General features: G+C 39.3%; 1 protein-coding gene across 4 annotated transcripts in view; it reads left to right on the top strand.

Moving 5' to 3' along the window:
- WDFY3 (WD repeat and FYVE domain containing 3) overlaps positions 1-27,040 on the top strand; it is a 2,050,643-nt gene that overhangs the window by 148,549 nt on the left and 1,875,054 nt on the right. For all 4 annotated transcript variants that reach the window (XM_086961876.1, XM_086961875.1, XM_086961873.1 and 1 more), the window contains exon 3: positions 3,006-3,052. The gene's annotated coding sequence lies outside the window, so the exon portion shown is untranslated. The remainder of the gene's footprint in view (positions 1-3,005; positions 3,053-27,040) is intronic.

The raw sequence follows: 27,040 nt of genomic DNA, 5'->3' as shown, positions 1-27,040 counted from the left end.
CAGTCTTAGGGTTTGCATTGACCTTCCCAGTGTCAATAATGAAATTTGGGTGGATTTCCATCCTCTTCCCCGTATTGATGATATATTTTCAAAGTTTGCTGGGGCAAAGGTATTTTCAAAAATCGACTTAGCCTCAGCCTATCACCAAATCCAACTAGATCCGTCATGCAAACATGTTACAGCATTTGTTTCACCTATTGGCACGTTCCAATTTAGAAGGATGCCGTTTGGATTGGCCTCGGCGGCGTCTGTTTTTCAACGCATAATGGAAAAAGGTTTGGAGGGTGTTGATGATACAGTGGTCTACCAAGATGACATCTTAGTAGCAGGTGACAATGAAGAATTACATGATCGAAACTTGTCAAATGTGTTAAAAAGGTTAGAAGAAAATGGTATTGTGGTGAACAAACTAAATTGTATCTTTGGTGTTCAGTCTATCGAATATCTAGGGCATCAAATCTCAGGTGAAGGCATTATACCTAGGGAAGGTCTGATTCAAGCAATCGTTGATGCCCCCAGTTCGACTGCTAAGGAAATGGTTTCGTCATTCTTAGGAATGTGTGAATTTTATTCAAAATGTATTCCAAATGTTTCAATGAAGACTGTACATATGAGAGACTTACTCAAGAAAAGAGCTATATTTAGATGGGACGAAATTTGTGAAAAGGAATTCATTGATTTAAAAAAAGAGTTGGGATCGTGTAAAATGCTCACACCATTTGATCCTAATTTAAAATGTACTGTATCAGTTAATGCCAGTTTGTATGGTTTGGGGGGCATGATTTCTCAGTTCAAACTAGGGAAAGAACAAACAGTGGGTTTTGCGTCACGAGCGTTACGTCCAAGTGAGAAGAATTACTCCGTCATAGAGCGTGAGTTGCTGGCATGTTGTTGGGCCATTGAAAGATTTAAATGTTTTTTGTGGGGAAGAAGTTTGGACCTACTCACTGATCATAAGCCTCTAGTCCCTATTCTTCAAGAGAAAGTGATAAAAGACCATACACCACGGATTGCAAGGCTCAGTGCTAAATTATTACAATACAGTTTTAAGGTTGCGCACATATCAGGTGGAAGGAACACACGGGCGGATTTTTTGTCTAGGTTTCCTATTATATCTGCTCATGAGTTAAATGAAGACATGGATGAGGATTGTCTTATTGCAGCTATTGATGCCTGCTCAGTGGGATGTTTTACTGAACAGGAATGGTTCTCAGCCATGGAAGTAGATTCTACACTTAAACAAGTCAAAAATCATATAGTCTCAGTTTGGCCTAAAGAGAAATATCTTGAAAAAGATTTACATCCTTTTTCGAAGATTGCTGATGAACTCACTGTGGAGGAAGGTGGGATGGTCATGACAGGGGATAAGTTTGTTCCACCTGAGAAGTTGAGGAATCGCATTATCAGGTTTGGGCATGAGGGTCACTTGGGTCAAACTAACACTAAAAAGAGGATTAGAAGTTTTTATTGGTGGCCGTCTATGGATTGTCAAATCAATTCAGTAGTTGAAGATTGCTTAACTTGTAATGCCAGTGATAAAGTGGTTAAAATTGTATATCCTCCTACACAAGAGGTTGCTAGGCCAGATGGTCCTTGGTTAAAGTTGTCTGTAGTCTTTGTAGGACCATTTAACATTTTGCCTAGTAAATATAAATTTGTTTTGGTGGTTGCTGATTATTTCAGTAAGTGGTGGGAGGTCCATTTTATGCCTGATCCTAACTTGATGGAAGTTATAAAAAAAATTCAAAGACTCTTTGCATGAAAAGGTTTTCCAAAGGAAATTGTTTACGACAATGGTGTTCAATTTACTTCTAGAGAAATGTCGATTTTTTTTTGATTTTTTTTTATCTCAATCAGGAATCAATCATAGAAGAGTGGCATTATATCACCCACAGGCAAATGGTTTTATTGAGAGGACAAACCGTATTTTGGTAGAATGTATTCAGTGGGCGGTTTCATCAAAAATTAATATCAAAGCAGCATTCCAAAGCATGTTGTGGGCTCATCGTGCCACACCAAGTGCTATAACTGGTTCAAGCCCCTTTAAATTATTGAGAGGGCGGGAAGCATCATTCAATTTATGTCCTGCTTGGATGAAAAAATGGGGTTCTTTCATCAATGGGAATGTTGCACAAAGAGGGAAATCAATTACTTAGTCTGAATGTGTTAATAGAAGAGAGGATGCAAGTAGAGAAGATGGTTGCAGAAATCAGCCCAAGTTAAACAAGGTCAAGGTTTTTGATTCTAAAATCAAAGAGGGTGATTGGGTCAAGATTAAATCACCTCATAATGTACCTAAAGGGTTATCCAAATTTAGTTCTCCAGTGAAGGTTGATGGTGTGGCTAAGTGTGCTGTGAGGGTCAGTGGAAAGAACTGGTGGAATCTTTCACACATTTACAAATTGCCTGAGAATGTGGTTTTACAAATGGGTATTAATCAATCCAAAAATGAAATTGATGGTACAAACATTGACAATGGAAGTCCAAATAGTAATTGTAAATTGGAATATGTTCCTCCAAGGAGGAGCAGTAGGATCCATGTTTCACCTAAATGAATGGATCTTTGATTTGTTCGAAATTCATTTATATTTCTGATTTGTTTTTATTTTATATATTTCTTTGCACATTTGTTTTCAGGTGTATTTTATGTATTTTAAGTATTAGCTTACATTTTCTATATTTATGCTGGTTTACTTTTATTATTCAGCTGTATTAAAGAAGGGAGATATTGTAGTAATCTATCTTTTATATTCATGATGTTGCATGCTCCCATCTTGTCATTCCTTTCCCATAGTAACAGAATGTCAATGTTGGAATATTCACTGACTGCTCTGTGTTGGCAGTTTCCTGGGAGCTGTTGGGACTAATGCTCAATAAAACACATATGTCTTATAATTTGTGTGTGTTTGGTGTCACTTCAAGTTCTCATAAATTACATGAAACAAAAAAGGGCTTTCGCCGTGGTTGCTTGGATTTTTCTTGTGACTTTCTTTTTTGTTTCCTAGGACTTTTTAAGGAGCCATGGCAGAGCACCATAGAAGTCCACTATATGGTACGTATATTATTTGCATTACTTTGTGTCATTAATCTGATGTAGACTCAGTCCTGTAGAAGGTATTCAGACTGATGCTCTATCATATTTTACACTTCATACAAGTATAAATCCCCTACTACTACCCAGGAGTTTAATATATTGTGTTTGGTATCATTACAAGCTTGCCACTTTTTTCTAACACGCATGCTAGTTCCTGCGGATGAAATATGCTCTTTGTGAGACACCTAAGGAAAGTCTTTAAAGGGTCCTGCTTAATTATTATGTCTAGTCTCACCTACTGTTGTTTGAGATTGCTGTATTTTTTTCTACAGGATTGGCATATAGGGTGTGCTTTCTCTTTGCATAGCCACTTGGCACTGTTGATGCCCTAAGCTTTTTCTGTCTGGTCTTCTGTCTGTAGTGTTGTTAACCTACTGCCCGTAGGAGATTATTAACTAAGGCTCTGATGTGGTGGACCTTTTTAAATTGCCACTTTGCTACAAGTTGTCAGCTTCCTTTTCTGATCTTTCATGTGGCAATCTAGTGCATTCTGGGAGTTGTACAGTTGTTTTGCTTCTTTTGAGTCAGTTGGAGTAACATAAGTTAGGTTAGTGGCTTGAAAAAGAAAATCCCAGGCTTTGAAATATGATGGCTTGATGAAGTGGTACTAGGCTGCAACCTGATTTTCAGTCCTGGAATGGAGTTGTGAGTTCTGCTGCAGCAAACACAATCAATTGATATGTCTGCACCATTTTATTTGAATTTGTGATACAATAATACACCTTCTTTGGTTAAACTATTTTGAGGTAAATGGCTATGAACAGTGTTTTCCATCAATAAAGTGTATACTAAGCCAATGTTTGTTGACTGACACATTTGTACCATTGACATGTCCTGCCTCTATCTGGCAACATAGATGTAACTGTGGCACGTACAAGAAATGTTCCAAACCCCTGTATCTCCCTGGCTTCTAGATTCTAATGGTCCCACACTAAGGGGCTGATTATGATGTTGGTGGGTCGGTGTCAGTACCACCGACATCTGCCCCTGCGGTCCGCCCACCAAATTACGATGCGACGGGCAGAGGCATCGGGCGGAGAGACCGTCCACGGCACTTCTGACGGGCACAAGGAGGCCGTCGGTGCCTTGGAAAGACCACATAATCCCTTAATGACAGCGGCTCCATCCATTCAAGCCAGTAGAACAATTGCTACTTGCCCATTCCTTTCAAACCAGGTCTGCCATCCTAACACAAACCTTGATGTAAACAGTTTGCCTTGGGTAGGAATACATAAGACACCATATTCCATACATCTCATACCTGTAACTTATTGCAAAGTATTCTGCATTGTGGTTAATCCTCCGCACATATAAGAAAGCCTTGAACACACGGGAAATACCATACTGATAAACTTCCTTATTCTTTGGCGCCCAGATGTTTTGAAGCCAATGGTGGTGCTATATCTATAGAGCCTTCGTTATTTTTTTCATGCCGCCACTTTAGTGGTTGTTTAAACCAGTGTAGTTAATCCCCATATATTCATCATGCCTAGTGCCCAGTTCATATATTTCATTCTTTGGGCTTGTTGTAACAGCAGCATTGCAACTGTTTGCTGTGAAAGGGTGAGAAACTGTTGACATTGGGACCCAATGCACCAGCATTTTCCTAATCTTGATTAAGACCACGTAGTGAATAACACACACTTACAGAATAATGGTTATAATCATTCGTAATCGGTGCCCAAGAAGTTACTATTGATTACTTTTCTTGGCCCTGACTAATAGCGGTATTTCTGGGGTTTACCGTGTGGAAAAGGCCGGGGAGCGGGATAGGTAGCTGTCTGTTCAAGATTCATAAGATATTGAATCAGAGATGGTCTGGCAGATTTTGTGTATATCGAATGGCCAAATGAAACCACTCTGACTTTATTTTTAAACATGGTTAACGGTGTATTGCAAAGACTTCGGAGATTATTTGCATTCATTGGCATACTGTACATTTTTCACTATATGTTTAAATGCAGATCTACATTTTCTCTTTCACTGTTCTGCCTGAATCACTCTGCTTGGGTCATACTGACGGCCGTTCTAGTGGGAAACGTGTCACCATTGCAGGGTTGGACTCGAAAGCTCATGCTTTGTTTGACAAATGTATTTTTAGAGCAGGGTCAGAATGATTCTGTGTTGTGGGAGTTTTTAGAAGCTCTGCTTCGAGATTTGAGGCTCTATGACTGACATGATTTGCGTCATCTCTTTTTCTGTTCACTTGCTAAAATAATGCCTGTGGGGTTTTTGATTCTGCGTGTTCATTTTGAATGTAATAAATGCATGTAGGTCGCATCTGTGCTATATATCTAAATGATGAAGTTGCCTATGTTAGGAGACAGTCTTTTCTTTTATTATTCCCCTTCCACGCCTACACTTTTTTCTTTCAAGTGCGATGTAGACTACCCCATTTGTTTAACATGCTTGAGTTTTTTTTTAAATGCCTGTTAAAATTGTCCTAGTTGCTCAATTTGCCTCATCCTTTTCTTGGTCTCTCCTATGTTGTCAACATACCTATCCCCTACTGAATGATAGTGGTATTTGTCAACCTCTTGCTAGTGAGTGGAGTGTGTGGTTTTCTTGTCTGAGTTCCCTACTCTTGGTTCAATTACTTTTCTCTTTATTCTTGTATTTGTGAGTGAGTTTGTAGATTTATATAGTGCAGCTTAGCACCCATGAGGATATCCAGGCTCTGTCCATGAACACAGGGAGTTTAAGTGATTTGCCCAGAATCACATGATGTTACACCGAAGCCAAGACTTTATCTCGGATCCCCAGCTCCCAAGTTAGCAGCTCTGGTCACTGTGCCACATCCTCTCCCCTGAGCCACATCCTCTCATTGGTGTCACCCTACTCTGATTGTAGCACGTGAGGAACTATTTTAGTTTCATTAGAATGAGTCACTCTCATGCACAAAAACAAACATTTGGTTTTAAATGAATATTCAACTACGGGAATGATTTAACGCTGTCTGTCCTGGACAAATGAACGTGTAGAGTGAAACTTGTGACGTGTCCCTTCTGGTCCTCAACAGCTGGCCTGGGACAGGGCTTGGGGCAGGAAAACATGCCGGAGTTAGAATCTCCTTGGTACTGGACATTAGGTCAATACCAAGTGTGCAAATTAAGAAAGTGGTGAACATCAAAGAAATATCATTTTGAACAAGCTTTTTGATAATTTGTCTACAGGGAACTTGGTCAGTAGACTGCGACCTCTTCCTTGAAGGCTATAAAGCCTTTTTTGTCCCAGCTAAACCCTCTGTAAGGGGGAGACCAAAGGGTGGTTTGGTAATTGACATCTCTGTGAAAATCACATGTAAAGTGCAGGCCCTATTAAATATACATCCAGGAATTCAAGTATTAAGGATACAAAAGGGGGTCATTAGTATGGGATTGGTTAATTTTTATAATGCTGTTGCCTCCCCGTATGAGTCTAGCAATGTAACCGCCCTTAGTGATGTAATATCCCAATCACTGAGCCAAAGCCTACCCAGTCTTGTGATAGCTGGCGATTTTAATATACATCCCTGTGGTGAGCCGCTAATGACTTGTATTTCTGACATGGGCTGTGGTCCTCGTATGCATGGCTTCCACTATGAACACAATGTTGAAGGGGAGCTATTAAATGCTCTGATTAATGAGTTTGATTTGATGGCAACAATGGTTTTAACAGACCCCGTACCACTTTCACCGTATCAACGTTTAAGGGTCATGGTAAGGGATCATTTATTGATTGTTTTAATTTAATTTTCCCTACACTCTTTAGTAAGCTCCTTTAAGATCATAGAGAGTGAATTTAGTATCATAACCCAATAACACTCTATGTGACAGGTCCCCTTGTCGAACAAATAGGGGCTGTACCAAAACTGGGTTCACTAAGACCTACTGATGGAATGCGCAGATTAAAGTGGTCGCAGGTAACCCCTGAATCAATCGCTGAAAGAATTAAAACTGTATGTGTTGATGAACTATCTGTCTGCACTATGGAACGGTCATCACCAAGGGGGGTGCTAGATGCCTTTAAGACTATTACTGAAAAGGTTGCAAAGATATTAGCTGTCCCAGTAAAAGGTCAAACCCTGGTTGGTCCCAGATGGTTTGACACTCACTGCTCTAAAGCAGCGAGGAGGCTCAGGGAAGCCCTGGCACTAAAACCAAGAGTGTAGGCTGATGTTTCGGCCTGCCGCAGGGAATATAAGCTGGCCCTTGATGCTCGAAGGAGATCACTGAAGGATGAAGCATGGAGGGAGTTGTTGGACCTTGATACCCTCCGAAATAGCTTGAAGTTCTGGAGCGTGGTAAACAAACCCTTGTTTGCCCAGGACGGGGGGCTTGATTGCCATATAACAGAGGAGGAGTGGGAATCCCATTTCGAACTCATGTTTGATTGTCCCTCTGTGTAAAATCAAGGAGCCCATCATGGTACTCAGGAGGGGGCATTAAGATTTGAGATGGGTGAGATCCTATTAGGTTTAACAGGCTTAACTACCTAAAAGGCACCTGGCCCTGACGGGATCCCCCAGATCTTTTCAAGTTAGAGCCCACCTTCTGGACCCCGATATTGGAGTCCGTTTTTAACACAGCGGCACTGTATGGATGGGCCATCTCCATCATAATCCCTGTTTTTTTTAAAAGGTGACAGTCAGTCCTAACTGTTACAGACCTATATCCCTCATAGATTCAGTGGGAAAAGTGGTGGGTAGGGTCCTCATGCAAAGATTATCATCTTGGGCTGAGGATAATATGATACTGTCGGAAGCCCAGTATGGGTTTCGACATGGAAGATCCACAGTTGCCCAGTGCCTCAACCTCTTTTTGATTTTGAGCAAATTTACAGTTGCCCGCCCAGGGACCATTCATCTTGCCTTCATGGATTTGTCCTCTGCTTTTGATTGTGTTAATAGGAATAAGCTATGGCAGTCCATGAGGCAATGGGTGTGGAGACCCAGCATTGTAAACTTTCTTGAGGATTTACATAAGGCGACAAAAGCTAATGTTAGGTTTTCACAAGACCTGCGTGTCACGAGGTATTTTAACATAAAGGGAGTCCGGCAAGGCTGTATACTGGCTCCCTTTTTATTTAATTTTTATATTAATGAATTAGATAGCATTCTACAGGCGTCCAGGGCTGACTGTCCTAGGGTAGGAAGGCGAGGGATTCCTGTCCTGTTATATGCGGACGATGCCGCGGTCCTATCCAGGACAGAAAGGGGCTTAGAATCCCTCTTAACCACCTTCTCAGGCTTTGTCAGATAGGGACCTGGCAATTAATAACATCAAATCGTATGTTATGCAGGTGGGGCAGCCAGTAAAAAAAACCTTTCATTTTAGAGTGAGAGACTCTAAAATCCCCCTTACAAATGTGTTTTGATACCTAGGGGTCCTCTTCGATAACAAGCTCAATTGGGGTCCACTGCTAGGGAAAAAAAAGGGGGATGTTCAGAGAGTGAATGCAGCGATCTTTAATTTTGCTTCCAAATTGGGGAAGAAACCCACTGGAGCAATGCTGCAAGTGTACCAGGCTAAAAGCCTGGCTGTCGCTTCATATGGCAGCGAAATTTGGGGTTATATGGCGGGAGAATCCCATCAAATAACGGAAAATGATTTTCTGAAACGGCTTTTGTTTGTTCCCCGTGGTACGCCTAATTTAGCTGTCCATGAAGAATTAGGGGTCCGGTACATAAATGATGCACTCGCCCTGCGACCACTGACTTATTGGCTAAAGTGTTGGCTGAACCCCGATCTCCCACTTAACAACTCAGCTCATATTTTATGGCTGAGGTATGTCAAGGAAATTTTTGACAGGTTAGGGTGGGGAGATATACTCTCTAATCCTGAATATATTAATAAGAGAGATGTGGAGGAAATCAAAACCGCCTTCCTGGCAGGTAGGAACCTGGATAGAGAGGAAAGGGAGGTACAGAAACCAAGCGTGCAGTCGTATATAATGCTCAAAACAACCCCAAGAGTAGAGCCGTATCTTTTGGGGTTGTCTACGCACGAAAAATTCCTCCTAACCAGGTTTCGCCTGAATCTTTTTCATCTCTTGCTTGCCAGACCCAAATGTTTTATTATTAAAGTGGCAGCTCCCAGCGGCTGCGACGGAGAGTCTCCGCAGGATATGCTGCACTTTATGTTTTTCTGCAATTTGTATGAATTTTATCGTAAACGCTATCTGGTTCCTCCTTTAAAAAAAGCTGAACTTTAGGCAGGCTCGACCCGCATTAGTTTATCTTCAACTTCTGAAAGAGGATTGTGGGTTTCTTAAAAGCAATCATCAAATCTAGACATTTTCTGGACCAGTAATGAGTGTTCTCTTGGTTTTTTTCTTATTTGGAATTTTTTCTGTTCTTGGACTGTTATTTATACAATGCATTGTCACTTTTATTGTACGTATTTGTGCAACTTTTATGGTTTACGTTGTTTAAACCGAATAATGTTTTATTGAATTGGTGTAATAGTAACACTTATTACTGTGCCATAAATTGAGAACAGTATTGCTGAGGATGTACCATCATTCCACTTTGTCTTCTCGAATATCTTTGTTGCAGGTTAAGGATTTTAGTTTCATTAGAATGAGTCACTCTCATGCACAAAAACAAACATTTGGTTTTAAATGAATATTTAACTACAGGAATGATTTAATGCGGTCTCTGTCCTGGACAAATGAATGTGTAGACTGAAACGGGTGACGTGTCCCTTTTGGTAGAAGTGTGTCCTCAACAGCTGGCCTGGGACAGGGCTTGGGCAGGAAAACATGCCTGAGTTAGACTCTCCTTGGTACTGGACATTAGGTTAATACCAAGTGTGCAAATTGAGAAAGTGGTGAACATCAAAGAAATATCATTTTGAACAAGCTAGCCTGGGGAACCATAGAGTATTTTCACATTAGCCCATTATTTGAATCTTGGTAAATGAGGATAGAAATTGTGTACTCCATAGTGCATGCCCTTAGTTCAATGTGCTAACGACACCCTTTCCTTGCATCTCAGACTGTTCCCTAAGACTTGTGTATTTTCTTAATACTATGTTAGCTGTTTGAATTTTTGTTGTTTAAGTTTGCATTGACTCAAAGTGCCCTGTAGCAGGCCCAGGGTGTCTTAGCACTGCTAAAAATACAGAAAGCAATAAGAACACGCTGGCCTGCTTTGGTGTCAACGCAGTGGAAACTTCAGTACCACAAGTCCTGTTTAAACAAGGCAGTTTTGTTGGAAAAGATTGCATGTGGTGGCAAAATCTGAATATCAAGTTTTGGTATGCTGGTTTCCCGGTGCGTTTGATTTGAACAGAAGTCTTGCAAATTGGGTACTTTATGGCTAAATGTGTTTCTCTTTACACAGCGACTTTTACCATATTCTCTTTTGTGGCAACATCTAAATGCCCTTGTAGCTCTAAATGTTTCCTTATTACACATTAGTAACAAGTTGATTAACTGAACATGTTTGAAAAATTGTCACTTTGGTGTTCTGTGAATTCGTTAAAGGATTGTGTCCAAACGTATGTATAGAAGTATAGGGATGGGCCCATAAACACACACACTTTGAACAGGTAATCCTGCTTTACCTTTGCCTATCAGCATTGTATTCACTTTAGGACTTATACCTATACACATTGACTTACCAATCCTAGTCACCTGTATTTAAAGTCCTAAGGGATCGAAAAGGATGTTAGAATAATAGGTAGAAAATAACATTTACCGTCATGAATAACCACAGACTCGGAAAGTTTTAAACACTTTATCTATGCAAAGTCTTAAATGTCAGAGTTCCTACAATAGCAGTTAAAACCTTTTCAATTAGGAAAATAATAACGAATGCATTAATATGTAGAAATATTAAGAGATTTCTTTTAGACATTGTTACCTGAGAAAGGGAAACAGTACAATGACATACCACACAGATTATATTTACCTAGAATGGTGTGAAGACCAACCCTGGCAACGGGCTGGGGCAAAGAAACAAGGCTCCTGACAACTTCGGTGTCAACAAGATAGGACAGGTGCAAATCAGGAGAGGGCAGATGCAGATCAGGACAGGACCTCAGCTAAGTGCAACGCCAGCGTCACACCCCTCACTCTCTCTGCGGCTAACACTTGGACCCGACTGGGTCATCAATTCCCTCAGCAATTCCCGATTCTTCTGACAGAGAGCTCGACTAGCACCTCAGCTCTCGATCTCCTCCAGCATACGTTGAGTCAGTGACAGGTCTGTGACAAGTCGGACAATCTAACTAGCTAAGCCTACCTTAGTTATACCATTTTCCAGGGCAATGTACCACCCGCAAATGTTGCGAATTTGTGTATTCCCCTGATTTGATTGGTCAGAAAGGCAAGGAGAGGTCATCACACCATACCAGTATGAGATCATTTCCATTTAATAACGTGGATCAATGTTCCCGCCCATAATTCACTTTCCCATTAATGTATTCCCCCCAGCAATATTATTTCAATTTAATATACAATGTATAATGTTTTGTGCTTTCCCTTCCTTTTGGAAGTTCACTGGGTCGGGTTCCCAGGCGCATCGCAGGCAAGACTGTCATTGGCATTAGTTCAATGCCATTGCTCGAGGACTCTTGGTTCTTTGGCTCATGAGCAGTTCAGATTCAATATGGTGTTACAGGTCACTCTTCAGGCCCAAATACGAGCTCATAAAGTCAAAGAGAAACACATTAGAATGCAAGAATAAATTAATGCACTGTATACCACTTATCTCTACACTATTCCCATTACTTTATTTTAACTAGATCATTAATAGTTGAGCAGAACGAACAAAGTTTAGTTAAAGCAGGAGCAGGTGCTTTAGTATGTGAGACATGAAGCGGCCATCTTTAATACTAGTGCGAAGCTGCAAGAAATTCCCACCAAAGCGGAAGACTTCACACCACGTACATGTGGTAGACGCATGCGCAGAAGAGTTCACACGTTTTCGGCTGCCATTTTTAGACACTCGGGTTACTGTTCGTAAAAGCACATAGACGAGCTTCCCATAGATACTATAAATGTTGTGTGGTGAAATTATTAGTAATACAAAACATGTTGATTAGTAGGTTGTATATTATTTCGAGAAAATTGAATCCGAGCAAGTCTCTTTGCGTATGAAACCTTGCTCCATCAATAGTAAGCATAGAAAAGTTTCTTTTTTAAATTTAAAATATCCCCCGAAAGTTTGAAAAAGTGTGTGGGGAGGAAGGTATGAAGTGAATATTCTAGATTGACCTGAAGTAGTGCTAAAAACTTATAGATAAGCTGTTTGTACTTGAAGTTAGTAAGCCACAACCTTGTGGTGCTGTGTATAAGGTAAGTAATTTATGCTTCCATTTTTGTGTACAGAGGATCACAACAATGGCAATAACTTCATGGCTGCAAGGGCAGTTTTTGTATTCCCTGGAAAAAAAACTATATTTTTTAAAGTTTCAAAATGTCTTTTATAAGTGCTTGTTCATGGCAAAGTTTCACACCTAAGTAGAGTACTTTCACCGAGGTGTAACTCCCTGTATTAAGCTGCATTACCTCAAAGAAGCATTTACTACTTTGCTAGACCTGTTGCTCTCCTTGTTTGTTACTCTTATGGACTTGACTTGGGCTAAATGGACTTTTCAGTTGTTGAAATGTGTGCTCCTCTTTTCCTTCCAAAATGTTGGCATTTTAATATTTTATTTGAGGCCCAACTACATGATAAAGGCAAGTTACAAGGAAGAAAATTGGATCAGCACACCAATGAAATCTTCTAAACCACACCAATGAAAGTGAGACCCAGACGATGAATAGTCGGACAGACTTTATTAGTTACACCTCTTTCTATAATTTATGGATGCACTGGTTTTTCTACTGCCTTACAGCTGAACCCTCTAAGTTGCAAATCTGCACTTACATAGTAGAAGCCAGTCTTCTGAGATTGATATTAAAAGAAACAGTATTGTGGTAGGAACATCAAGGAGTGGAGGATCAAACAAGTCAGATAAAAAAAAGGTTGTTATGTGGCATGAAACATCATTTTAAGTGCATAGTAAGTTTCCATTTACTTTCATAGTACTGATTTAAGAAAAGAGTAAAGACAAATCTCCAAAACATGTAAACTATGCCATTTAACAGGAAGGCCATTAAAAAATATCTGCCCGGGTCATTAAGAGGCTTGACAAAGGCAGATACAAATTGAAGGTGATGACTTCAGGAAACACACGTGTCGAGTAGCCATTGCAGGAAAAAAAAATAGCTAGAGTTTTCTTGTCCAAATGTAAGTCCTGCACATTGCTGTGATTGGGATGTTAAAAGGAATACCTCTTCCAGAAGTTGCTAACAAATTAGGGTTGCTTACTGCAATTATCAGTTGGTATACCGTCGGACCCAGGGGCCCTACCCCGTGTCACTGCTTTAAATGAATTTAAGACACCTGAGATGTCAAACCTAGACTCTGCAATCGTGGGAAGGGTGGTTATTACTGTGTCTTCATCTAAACTAGAGGTATTATCGTGATAGAGCTTCCTAAAGTGGTCCGAATACTTGAATGAAGAAACATGATATGGATCCATAGCTGTAGGATTGCCACCATTCGATACTAATGCCCAAAACCTAGTACGGTCTTTGGCTACAGAAGCCTCTTTAAGGTCCTGCAACCTTTGTTACTCCTAGGCCCGTTTTGCATAACTCAAAGATAGTTTGTATAGCTTCCTACAAATATTAGTTTGGACCTTGTCTTTAGCCTTAGTGGCTCGAACCAGCCAGCCCATTAGTCTACGACATCCCCATTATACCAGGTAGAAGGTTTATGCTCTTTGCCACTGGACTTCCTTGGGGGAATTGTAAAAGATGCCAGAACACGGACAAAGAAGGCGCCATGAAGAGTATCAAGATCCTTAGTGAGCTCTCCCATATCGGTTACTTGAGAGATCATATCTAACAGAGACTGCAGTTCCTGGGCAAAAGCAAAGAGGATGTCTAGGCTGGCAATTATTTGTCACCATTTTAAATGGCGCATGTCAGATGCAGTTTTAAGCCCATATGTTGAGACTAAGGGATAATTACCCAATGTGTTGTTACCACAGAATAATTGTATGGAGAGCGATAATGTATTGTGGTTACTTTCCTCCTTGTGTGTAACGATCATGTCTTCTACCAATGGCCACAGCTTTAGATCTACCAAGATGTAATCAATGTGGCTTGGTGAGTTGGGTTTATTAAATATGTCCTTCCTTCTGGCATCTGACGTAGTCTGTCCATTGTTTGTTCTAACCCTTTAGTTCAATTGAAAGACTCTTCAATTGACTAGCTGCTGAGTCCTTATCTTTATTGGAGAAATTTCTGAACTAGGAACTCCCCAGATTTTATTCTCTTTGTGGCCAAGCTGGGTATCATCTGTAAAAGGACTTTAAGGTTGTGCTGAAGTCCCCTCTCAAATTAAAATGCTATTGTGGGTGCCGATACTCTAGGTATTCCTCCAGCACTTGCTCTGTTTTACATGCAGTCACCCCTCTTGAGTATATGTTAAAAAAACGACCTGGAAATTCTTCTTGTAAGTTAACAGAATGTATGTATGTTAATGTATGTCTGGGCAATCTATATTCAGCCAGGTAACTTTACTTGCAAGAGAAGAACTAACCCAAGTGGGTAGGCCTCTCAAGGCTCTTAATCTTTTACTTGGTAAAGCAGGAATGCAGACATTTAAATAACCACTTGTATACATTGGGGCTGTACACCAGGTATCCTGTAGTAACCATATATGATGCACTTCTACGAACAATTTCCAATCGGGTTGAACCATTTTCGAACGGAGGCCTGCCACATCCAAAGATAGTATTTTTGTCTGCGAAGACACCCTTGCACTAAGTTCTATTCTTACAGTATTCTTGTGGGCCCTATGTTCTTTATTTGTAATATTCTCAAAAGCAGAGAGCTTTTCAAGTTGTGTAAATGTAGTGCCAAGTTTACCTGTCATTTGAAAATCATTAGACTTATCACCATTGACCTCCAGTAAACTTAGTTATGGTGGCTAAGACCATCTACTTTCTGATAGTCAGTAGATGGCTGTATACTGGATACGGGCTCACAATGGCACTGGACAGTTGTGGTATACATGATATATTCAGCCAGTGACTCAGTATTGAGATTTGATGTGACTGGGTGTGTAACTTGAATAGGAGATTGCCAGGACACCTCAAGTCAATCTACCTCGCCCAAAGATGATAGCGGGGCCTCTCTAGTAGTCTGCATAAAAACCTTTAGAACACATCCTGGCCTGTAGTATTTGAACTGAAAGTTATTTGGGGGCTAATTCTCTTATTGAGGGCTATCAGGTTGTCAGTTGTCGCCTATTTCATGGGCGCTCGAGCATAGTTCAGTCATGTCATGAGCATCAAAGGGAATCCTTCTTGCCCTCAAGATGTCATCTCGAATTACCTATCTACATCCTCTGAGATGCCTTATCCAATGTATTGCTTTGTTAATAAGGGAATCTTCTGATTCGTACCTCACATGTAAGGGTAGTTTTGAAACCATGATCATTAGGATTTTATGTACTCCCAGGTTTTTGCCTATATTGCATCTTGTAGCTCATTTTTGGTACCCACATTTGATGGGCTGCATAGTGCTTTGGGTAGTTCCATGTGAATGCCCTGAGCAAGTATTAGCCAGTGAGGTAGTGTTACTAGAAGTAGCTACCGGTTTAGGCGTCTGTTAAAGACCACCCGATTTCCTCTGAGGGTTCGGGGACGTCCTTATGGCTAGCCGTATACTAGTATGGGCCAAAGGAATTCTCTTTTGCTGTTCGGTTTTATATCTGGCTTGTAGCCTTAAATTCATCTGACTAATAGATTCATGAGCACCTTTGTTCTCTACTAGTTGTTTAACTACGTTTGTCAATTGGCAAATGATGGCTTTAAGCTCCGCAACCTTAGACTTTAATAGATTCAAATGTTTCAACTGTACCAAGTAATCCAAGAATATATAGATGACAGTGTATCAGAAATAAAAAAAAAGCTATCCCTTGCAAATTCGTGACCTTTATGACAATGTCATAGGAGATCAAATTGTAATGCACACTAACGATTCTGGAGTGAGGAAACATTGTGGGAAATTGAAGATACTATTCTTACAGATGCATTGTACATTGTAAAAATAATACATTTTCTAAACCATGCTCTAAAGCAGTTACCTAATTTGGAGAAAAAAAGATGCAGTGTATAAGATAACTTATCTTACAAAAAGTACAGACAGTGGTGCAGCCACTACACAGAAGTTTAAACAAAAGACTAAGCCAAGTAAACATGAGGAAAAACCATAAGAAAGAAGTTGTTACAGATGCAGCGGTAAAGACCATCTTGCATATGACAGCGTTGTCTAATAAAACAATGCTGCCCTAAGTGCAGATTTGTTGGGTACTTTACCAGAGTGTGCAGGAAAGTGTGTTAACAATTCAGCCATGTGAGAAGAACGATCTCTTATGTGTACCAAGCACTAAAGCTGAATTTAATATATTCGGTCTCCACACAAATTCAAGGAAGAACTCGTGTTCAGTTACTCTGTATGGTGTACCCATGTTATTGTACCGGCGATTGGTTCCCTCCTATTCAAGCAGTCGGTATGGATTAAGAAATTTGAAAGTGTTTTAAGAAAAGATGTAATACATTCAAGCATTAGTCCTAAGACTTTTACATGTAAACCCATACCTATGGTTGGTTATTGTACAGGGAAATGGGAATTCAGAGGAAGTATGTGAAGGTAATTTGTAGCAGTGTTAGGTTTTCTTTCCTAGGTTGGGTTGACCCAAGGAATTTATAAATAATAAATGCTAACACTTTAGACAACCTAAACAATAATGATTTCTTTCCACAGCAGGTTTGAAATGAGCTTCATAGAGTACTCTCTGGATAAGTTAGTTAATTGCATGGTTTTCAACACAAAATAATATTTACAGGATGCAAAACCTGTATCACGTAAAGTATAGCACATGCCTTTCAGTGTCAGAGAAGAAGTTAAGGCAGAGTTGCATAAGTTGTTGAAGTGTAACATCATTGAAAGCATTAAAGCAGAGTTAATGGATGGCCCCTTTGGTTGCAGTAAGATGAGCGAACAGCAAACCAAAATTGTGTGTTGATGTGCAAAATCTAAATCTCACCATTTTGGTTGACACGATGTACCAGATTTCTGAAAGATATGAAGATGCATGTTTTTCCAAGATGCCATTTTAGTCCTTGGCAGGAGCAGAGAGTTAAGAAGGTAGTGAAAATGTTGGATGACAAACGTCTTATTGCGAAGTTCAAGAAATGTACGTTTGCTCAGAACTCTGTAGTTTACTTAGATCATGAGATATGTAGGGTGGAGATACTACAGTAAAAAGAGCTACTTGAAGCAGCTTGAAGTGCTTGTTCCCCAACTTCTAAAGATGAAATGAGATCATTCCTAGGTCTTCCTGAGTTTTATTCAAAATTCCTCAAGGATTTTATCGCTTAAGATTTTGAAATTAGACGATTGCTAAAAATGTCTACTAAATTTTAGATGTCTACCAATTGCCAGAAATACTTTCAATGCATAAAAGAAGATATTTTTAAAGCTTTTCCCTTGCAAGGGTTTGATCACATTACAACGGATGCCAGTGATGAGGGTTATGTGGCTGTGCTATCCCAGATAGAAGAAAATGGTGCAGAAGTCATCAGTTCATTTGCCTCACATTCTCTTTCTTCAGAAGAAGAGAAACGTTTGGTAGTGGAAAGAAGAAGAGAAGCAAAATTCAGCCAGTATAAAGGGGGGTCAGAATTCCTCACCTGTACAAATCATAAAACACTAGCCAAAATTCTGACAACAGCAGGTACTATTAAAGCCCCACACCATGCTTGACAAGGATATCATTAAGTTTGATTGAACTGCATATACAATGTACAATATTTTCCAGGTTTGAAAAAGTAGCAGACTTCCTAAGTAGAGACCATTTGTCCAAGGTTGGCTCTACTACAGATACCTGGGGAAATTATTTTCTAGCTGCAATCGATAATCGCCTAAAGTCATGTAGAGATCATGAAGAATAAAAGAATGATAAAATCACAGTACTGGTGGCTTGGTATAGATTCTGAGTCAGAAAGAAGCGTATGCAATTGTTTTGAATGTTCTAATGCTTGCAAGACTCAAGTCACTCAAAAACCACCATTAGCTCCTCTAGATTTTTCAGATGAATAGTATGAAGCCTTGGCCATAGACATTTTAGGTCCCATCCCAAATGAAAGGGGGACAGCAATGTTTGCAAGAGTATTACTAGATTTGTTTTTCAAGTGGCTGGAAGTAGGAGTAGTTGATAAAGTAGATTCCCGCGCAATTATACGTTTTTTGGGTGACACTTTTTAACATGAAGGAATCTCACAATCACTTCTGAATGATAATGGTCCACACTTTGTGTGTGATACTCTGCAGTGTTTCTTGAAAAGTAATAGTATTATGGCAAAACATACTTGTTTTTATCATCTATGTGGAAATGGCGCAGTTTACCATTTTAATAGTATGTTGCTGGGCAACATCTAAATGGCTTTTAGTAACTCAAAAGATTAGAAGAGTGAAGTCATGAAACTGCTGTGAGAATATTGCAATTCTCCTACTGTGACCAGTCCTAGCCCTTTAAAGTGTTAAAAAGGAGAGATCTATTTACTACAGACATTCTTGTGTGGATGAAACACATGACAAAGGGCAACATCTATGGATATGGTTAAGGGGAACTTTCTTAACACTTAGAATCAATATGAAGATTATGATGATCACAGACATGGAGTGAAGGAAGTGAATTTAGGCAAAAGTGATTGGATCATGAAAAAAAACAAAGAAAAGATGGGCAAGTGCAAGAATAAGTTTAACGTTTCATTTCAGAAACAAAAAATATTGACCAATGCAACCAGGGTAAGTGATAGTAAAGTGTGACATTTTGAAAAAATGGCAAAATGTAATGGCAATTTGAATTCCAACATAGTCAAAAACTAGGGAAAACAGAGAAGTTGATTGCTATATTTAGGATTAGAATGCACTAATGAATTAAAACCAAGTTCAGTGTGGTACAGAAACACCTCTTTGAGTTTTACAGGGCTGAATTAGAGTGGGCTTTGTTTACCATGTGATAGAGACTAAATATATGTTCTTGTTTAACATTTGGAATTCTGTCGACCCTTTCAGTTGAATGAGGACATTACTAGTTTTCATAGTAGTACTCAACTGTTTATTTTTGTTCTTGTTTTTCTGAATCTTAATTATTTTTAACAATTCTTCTTTCTTTTTTGCCTAATCTTGTTTTTGTTTTGTTAAGGATTGAAGATGTGTATATTGGTTTTGTTTGCTTGAATTCCAATAGATCTATAGTAATAAAGTGAAAACAAGGATAGCAGGACTTGTACAGAGAATGAGCTGGAGGCAACAGCTGCTAGGGTGTTATGCTGGAACCAGAATAAATATTTATCTTGTTACCGCTTCTTTACAAAGCTGAAAGAGTGTTCTAACCACTGTATCTTTTCTATTTATTGACTACTGATACTGGGATGCAGCCACCATTTAAAATGATTCCAACACGAGGTAGTCAAGAGTCCAGGGTCAATTTCTATCCTTCTTGCTGGTAGAGTAACTGTTAAAAGCCATCCTAAACGAGAGTAACTAAATCATATGTAGCTCCGGCCCCTAATCCTGTCACGCCCAGTACGACTTCGTCTTGACCAAAAATTAACACCCCACCAACCAGCCATTGGGTTAGCTACTCAATAGACTGCAGTTGTATTCAAATCCAGTGTTTTGACTTTTACATTGTTGTGCTTCACTCATAGAAAAATTGTGAAGTGCCACAAGTTTGCAGAAAAGGTTGGAGCACCCCTCGAGACCTCATGCACGATATCAAAACACTTCCCACATAGCCACTCTATAGATTAGTTTTCAGCCACGTACAACAAAGGAAGTAGTCTCTTATTTGACAATGGGTAATATTTTCAGTGTGACTATATTTCTCCTAAACCTCTTTGCTTCACTCGTTACTTCAGCATAGCTAGAGGTCCACCATGTCATATATCTGGAGCAATCCTTTGATAACCACACACAAAATCAAATCTTTTTTCCAGGTAGCCCATTCGAAAATTCAATCCTGATTACAAACCTGCTCCAAACTTTATTCCCAAGCAAATAATTTGAGTTGGTCCAAGGAATGACAGCACTTGGCTTAGTGTTCAGTCACATGTTTCTTGTCTGAATACCAAGACTGAGTTTACGAAAGTATAAAAATAATATATATTAATATAATTAGTGTTCAGAGTAAATGTGCATCACGTTGCATGCTTATAGCTACCTAAATAATCCTGTAAGACCTGCTTCTAAAATTAAAGTCTAAACATAAAGTCAATTAATTGGGTGATGTATTTAAGCTGTTGTTTTATTCCAAGTCTACTGCTTGAATAATATAATGTATTTTGATTGCACTTTTATAACTTTGACAGCCAAAATAAAGTTAATTTGAATTTAATTTCTTCAATAAGCACTTTTTTTATCCATATGTGCAACCTAACAAAATAGATTTAATATAAATACGGACTGCCTAGCTTCCAAAGGTAATGCAGAAACATTAGGAGTACTCAATGGCAACATTTTTCTCTTTAACTATCATGTGAGATTGAAGAGCAGGGGTAAATTCCTCTTGCATGGCAGACATTGGGCCACTTTCATTATTAATTATAATTAGAGCCAAACTGATCTACTGTAACGCAGGCTGTATATTGAAGCAGCCAAAGTCCGCATCAGAATGTAACCGCTCCAGAAGCCTGCATGGGTGCAGTCATTGAAACAACTTTGAGAAATCACTTGTTTCCTTTTTTTGTGAGGAATGCAATTGCTCCAATTGTAAGAAAGGATACAGTTAACATAAATTATCGGGGTTACAGATGATCGTATGGAGACCAGGCATGGCATTTAAGAGTTCATCAGATTGTTCTTCCTTTTTTTTTCATTTCAAAATACTTTATTGGTTTTCACAAGGAATACAGAAAGCTTAACTCAGGGTAAGCACCAAAGCAACGTTTTACATAAGTAGTCATAAAGTGACGGGAAGGCGCCTTTGTAGATGACATGAGATTAACCCAAGTGATCAGTGATAGGAGAAAAAAGGACAGGCAAGAGAAAGAGAAAGACTGGGGAGAAGAGAAAAGGGAAGGGAAGGAAGAGGAGTGGCTAGCCGGGCTATATCATCGCTTTAGCAATTCTAGGTCGGCCCAAGATCACCTGAACTTTGCAGGGTTTACATATTATAACAGTCAAGTATATGTATCAATGAACATTACTCTTATACATCATTATACAGGTGGAACAACAATAAGTGCACAGTGTATGAATCCGTGGTAAACACTTTGTTCATGGAGGTTTATAAGAGTCTAGAAACGTGTCCAGAGAGACTTCATTTTTATGTAAGTGCCGATGGCTTTAGTCTAGCTGCCTCTTCTGCCCTGAAAAGGACATAGTTTCTAATGCAGAGGTTTTCTCAGATAGCCTCTAGTGAAAAATGTAAGACATATTGTTTTTATATAGATTAAAACGCAAGGTTTCAGTTCCCCATAACAGTAAAAATAAATACGGAGAACGTGTTCTTCCTATCTCTGAGATATATTTCTAGCTCAAGTCCCCCATTCCTCTTGCTCGTGGGCACATGGAGCTCTGAAATTTGTAAATAGAAATATATTTAGCAACTTGTACAGCTCGAGGAGAAGACAATGAGTACATTTATTGGCAAGACACTTTTTCAACTTTTTACAACTCATTGCATAGAGAAGCAAATGCAGAGCAAACTAAATTCATATCTTTAAAATGCAAAACTTCTAGATCCTAATTACAGATCAGCCAGAGACTGATTAACAAAAACTTCCAGAGCAGATTTAAAAAACTATCATAAAAAGGAAACTCTGAATTCTCACTTTCAAATACTCATATCAGCATTCGAAAAAAAGCAAATGTAACAATGTAAAAGCGATAAGTCAAAGCCAAATTAATATATTCCTAGTTGTATCATCCATTTAAAGGTGCAAAGAAAAAATAGCATTAGTTGCAAGAGCCCAAAAGCACCACAATGACCATAACAACTATAGAGTAAACAATATAAAACCTCACTTCAAGTGTGCATGTTGAAGACTAACTCAGTCATGCAAGTGAAGAAATCCGAAAAAATACAAAATATACACATACCAAAAACTTCTAATCTTCCATTCATAAATCGAATTACACGCTGGTGGATTCAACTTGGAAGTTATTTTCTCCATACTCCCATGATTTGGTGTAACGATTTCTGAAGAAAATAAGATGACATCAAGATCAAAGTTTACAAGATAAGTGAAACACATAAGCAAAATCTTCATATACTAAAGGCCATTCACAAAGAGAGCGAATATGTCCTTCACTGTCCAGCATCTCCCACTGAATGAAGGGCAAGGAGCCTCTCACAAACACTGCTTAAATAGCAGTTGCACCAGTCATTATTAACCTTAACAACCAACATGTTTGAACCAGCCAATAGGCCAACACAACTAATTCGCTGGCAAAACCCTCTTAAAGCGGTTAAAACATTACCTCAGGTACAACAGTCATTAAACCCATTACTCAGTATTAAATTGCGTCAGCAAAATCGTTAAAATGACACTACTTCCCACTTCCAAATATCAAGCACACTTTTAAAATGATCTCAGCGAAAGGTATTTTAATGTAACAGCTACTGATAAATAGAGTAAACATTCAAACTGGGAGGAAAAGCATTTCCATTGATCTATTTATGCCCATAGGTTTTGTTCGAACTCACTATTCATTGGACATGTCGTCTACCTGATGTGCTCAGTACCAAATCATGATCAAGGTGGGTTGTCACAGTCTTCAAAGCTTGTGTGTTAAAAAAAAAGGAATTACTTGATTACAGAAATCTGATGCAATTAACCAAACCACAAAGAATGATTTAAACCCGATTTATCCAAGTCCAAAACTAAGTCCAGTCAAAAGAATAAAAAAAATCACATAGTAATAGTACTCCAATATCCTTCATTAAAACCAAGTTTTTCATCCTATCCAAATTATATTCTACACCCATCCTGGGTTAGCCTAGAACTCCTGTATCTATTGTCCTAGGTATGCACAACTAATGTATGCTACATCTTTCCGTGCAACAAAGATATCAGTTCACCTGTATAGCCATGAATTGCAACTACATAGCAATAGTGAGGGCCATGGTCAGCAGCCATAGCCAATTCCCAAAAACCTAACCTAACAAAAATCAGTAGCTCACTGCTGTATCATAACCGTTATGTCATTTACTAATTTCTAAACTATTGTCTATTGAAAAGAATAGAGATCAACAAAATGCAAACTCACTAAACCCCAATAAAAAAATCTTCACATCAGATTGATTACACACTGCAATATCTTGAACACAGATTGCCATCCTCCACAGTCCACAAAAAGTGTGATAGAAAGCTATCCATACTATTATCATCTTTAGACCCAACAGACAAAAGGGGATCACCTGACCGTAATGACCTAATTAGACAAAAACGTATGTAATTCCCTATCAATATTGAGGCCCAGCTCCACACACTTCAATTTATCAATCCATCTCGTTTCACATCTTCATAGAGCAAGGACTCCATCACCCCCTGTCTATCTAGCTTTATCTACTGGATCCGTAGAAGCTTAATATTCACAATGTCACTAATTCTATGTTCTGACCAAAAATTATTGGCAACTGGGTGTGGCATATCGGTATTGTTTAATGCTCTCATATGTTCTTTCCACTGTGCTATAAATAATTTTTTTTGTGAAGCTCACATATTAAAACAGGAGCAGAGCACCATGTACACGCAAAAGGAAGAATTACAGTTCATAAATTACACAATAGAGCACCTCTTAAGAGCATAAAAATCTGTACTTTTGTCCATTACATGTTTACAACAGACACAAGATCCACATTTAAAGAAACCCACAGGTAGCATTGGTAACCACTTTGTTTAGAGGGATTTTTTTACCTGATGGTGTCACTAGGGCTTAACATACTTTGTAAAGATTTGACTTTTCTAAATGTAATTTGCGGTCTCAGCTGGATAACTTGTCTTAATTCTGTATCCAGTACCCCTCAATATTTTTGTAAATTCTTAGTGAGTTTTACTACTCTCCACTGAGAAAATCTGTTCTAGAAAATGATGAGTGGGTAAAAATTGTATTTTCACCTTGTAGCTAGCTGGGCCTCTCCCAATCAACCTACTTATTTTACGGATGTATAAAGTAAGGGAGTTTCTGCTCCATGCCCTGCAGCCTGACTCACTAGAATCACAGATCGAGATGATATATCTGCTATACACGTGCATATTTGTCTTGCGCGCCCATCTGGCTGTAAAATGGTGAGCAGTCACTTCCATCTGTAATTTGTCCAGCGTGAGTTGAAGGTAAAGTGATATTGTGGTCTGGAAAACAGGTTTATATATAAACCCGTGGCACGTTTGTGTAGATACCTTTTGTAATCTGGTTTACGTGCCAAAACAAGTAAGAGCGCAGCCAAGTCTATCTAAAAACGACAAAACATTCTGCATTGATTTTGAAACCAATTTATCCGGGCCTTCCTAAAGGTACCCAGCGCGAGCAGTGTTGAGCCATGAATTATCACACTCTTGAACAATTGTCTGCATTTAAGAACCAAGTCTCACATGTCCATTTATTTTGGGAGTCACGTAGGGGCCACATGTACGACCGTCTGATTTTGTGTCTCACAAATTGCGATTTTTATTGAATCGCAATTTACGAGTAGCAAAACCTGATGTACAACAGTGTCTCAGACACTGTTTGCGATTCCCATATGGGTCGCAAAGGACCTGCCTCATCAATATTTGTGAGGCAGGTAGCATTTTGCGGCCTTTTGAGAATGGGCAGCATGCACATGAATGGTGGCCTGCTGGGGTCAGCAGACCATCATGTCTGTGACTGCTTTCATTTTTTATTTTTTTAATAGTGGGTAGAGTTCCGTGAGACCACTCACTGCCTGCTCTTAAAAGATGTTGTTGCCCCCTTTCACAAAGGGGTCCTTTAGGGGCCCCTTCCCGCTGGCGAATGGTTTACCACCAATTTAAAATTGGTGGTAATCTGCAAATGTTTTGCGCCAAATTTTTCGGTCACAAACATTCAAACATACAAGTTTGAGTCGCTATTAGGAAGGCGCACCCTTTACATGCTCCTTCCTAAAAGCGACTAGCAAACCCTATTTTCCAAATCGGTAATAGGTTACCGACTCTCCAAATAGGGTAGGTACATAAAAAAATGTACACATCTCATCCATCTGCATATTTTACACCTCATCTCTTTCCTTTTCAGCACCCTGTTTTCACTCGCTCCTGAATGCACTTTCTTGCATTTCCGTCACTTCACCACCCCCAAACACACACACGCACACTCTGCTGTAAGCACTGCATTTCTTTTACTTACGCCCTGTCAACATTTTGGCATTGTGTGCTCTCTTCCCACAAATTAGCACAGAATTACAATTGTAATTAGAATGGAAGACAATTGCCCTGTGCACTCTATAGAGAGGCCAGGAACTAGATGACCTTGCATTCTGAACTCTTTTTTGACACAGATTTATTCTGGCACGCTTTAGGCTTGATATTTTTCACCGATTGACGAGCTTTCCCAATACCCAATAACTGGTCACATGAACTAATGTATTGCCCCTGTGACAAAATGTCAAAACAATCGACCATGCATATTTTGTTCTTTTGCATATTTTGTTGCGGATTTGAAAAATTCTTTGATTAAGCCGTTAATGAAAACTTTACATTTTAAGCAATGTAGACCAACTGTTTTACGGGTACTTCTTCCAAATCTGTATACATGTGTGGTTTTAGCACGATTTTTACGGGCTGTTATTTTTCATCAGTAATCATTATCGGGTGAGCAGATTATCGCTGCAGTATCTTAAATTGTATCTATATTTTTATCTCCTTGTTTTTTTTTTAAACCTATTACACTGTATTGTACTTTATTATGTACACTTTTATCCGCGTAACTACTACGGCAATTCCGCCGTGGTGCAGCAGTTTAGCGTAGTGGGCAGGGCCAGGCCGGGTCTGCCAACGGACGTGCACAGCACTACGGAGGTAGTGCTTGCGACGGCCGTTGGCCGACAAACGCAGTGAAGAGTTTAAGATACAATATGTGAATGGAATAAAGTTTACCAAAATAAATGTTGGCATTATGTACTCCCTTCCCACAAATTAGCACAGAATTACAATTGTAATTAGAATAGACCATTGCCCTGCGCACTCTATAGAGAGGCCAGGAACTGGATGACCATGTATTCTGAACTCCTTTTTTGACCAACTGACGAGCACTCTGTGAAACTGGCACTGCCTTCCACCTGAACTCCTGATTTCTGTATTGTTGCTTGGTGACTTTGTTCAAAGTATGCACAGTGCAAGAATAGTATGCTACGCAGAAAAAAATACAGGGACAGGTCATCCTGGAAATAGCTATCACTCCTAGGGAATGCAAGATTAAGCAAAATGTGAAATATAAACAGGAACTACGTCGCTGACATGGATTACTTCACATGTTTACATTCATTGTTAAGAAATCGATCAGTGTTTTTGCCAGTAAGGTAAGGATCTAAATATAGGGACCGATAGCGACCCATTTCAGTGTCAGTTTTTAATTACTACCTGGCCTTAGACCCGGAGGGAGGGCCTACTTAAAGCTCTGTTTACAGGATAGTGTTCTGTGGCATAACATGAATTTGCAAAAATAATGAAAAAAAGGAAATTTATCACAAAGGTATTCTCGCTCAGTTTAAATATTTCAGGATTTTGTCCATGCTCCATAAAAAAGCTCATCACCCGCCTGTGTTTTACCTCGTTAGGTAATGTCAGGACACAGAAATAAATGACTGAAATGTGACCAGCCATTAGTTGCAAAGTGTCAGAAACTTTGGTGCTCCACATGTGGCGCATA

The sequence above is a fragment of the Lissotriton vulgaris genome, chromosome 3_1, assembly GCF_964263255.1.
Source record: "Lissotriton vulgaris chromosome 3_1, aLisVul1.2, whole genome shotgun sequence".
Lineage (NCBI taxonomy): Eukaryota > Metazoa > Chordata > Amphibia > Caudata > Salamandridae > Lissotriton > Lissotriton vulgaris.
Note: the sequence above shows the minus strand (reverse complement) of the source record. Positions and strands in the feature narration are given on the sequence as shown.